At 62.4% G+C, this 463-nt stretch overlaps 1 protein-coding gene across 1 annotated transcript in view; it reads right to left on the reverse strand.

The window, feature by feature from the left end:
• The window catches only part of CPT1C (carnitine palmitoyltransferase 1C), a 17,781-nt gene that overhangs the window by 16,767 nt on the left and 551 nt on the right, over nt 1-463 (reverse strand). The window lies entirely within an intron of this gene.

Consider the following 463-nt stretch of genomic DNA (forward strand, 5'->3'; position numbering starts at 1 on the left):
GCAGACCCAGGCGTAGAGGACGCCAGTTCACCCTTCCTAAGGGTCTTGAGGGTCCCGGCCAGACACTCGGTGTTGGGGGGACCCTCCGTTGGGGACCTCAGTGGATACACACGGAGGCGGAGGGCTACCTCACGTTTGCCTCTCGGAGGCTCTGCTGAGACTGGTGCGGGGGTAGTGCCTCCTCCCCACAGCCGCCTCCCCACATAGGACTTTCCCCCATCCGAACCGGAGGGGGGAAATCCGCCCAGGGAGAGTTACGGGGTCTCCGAGAAAAATATCACTCCGAGACCCATTTGAAACAAACACCTGCCAGACGCTGGCATTGTCCCCCCATTTCCGTTTCCCATTCCAAGGATTGGGGGTGGGGGTGGGGGCGGTGAGGATCAGCTCTGGCTACGTCCTGATCAGGAGCCCCTGGCTGGGAGCGGAGTGGGATTGGGGGGACAGGTATGGGCACAAGAGG

The sequence above is a fragment of the Myotis davidii genome, unplaced genomic scaffold (assembly GCF_000327345.1).
Source record: "Myotis davidii unplaced genomic scaffold, ASM32734v1 scaffold2100, whole genome shotgun sequence".
NCBI lineage: Eukaryota > Metazoa > Chordata > Mammalia > Chiroptera > Vespertilionidae > Myotis > Myotis davidii.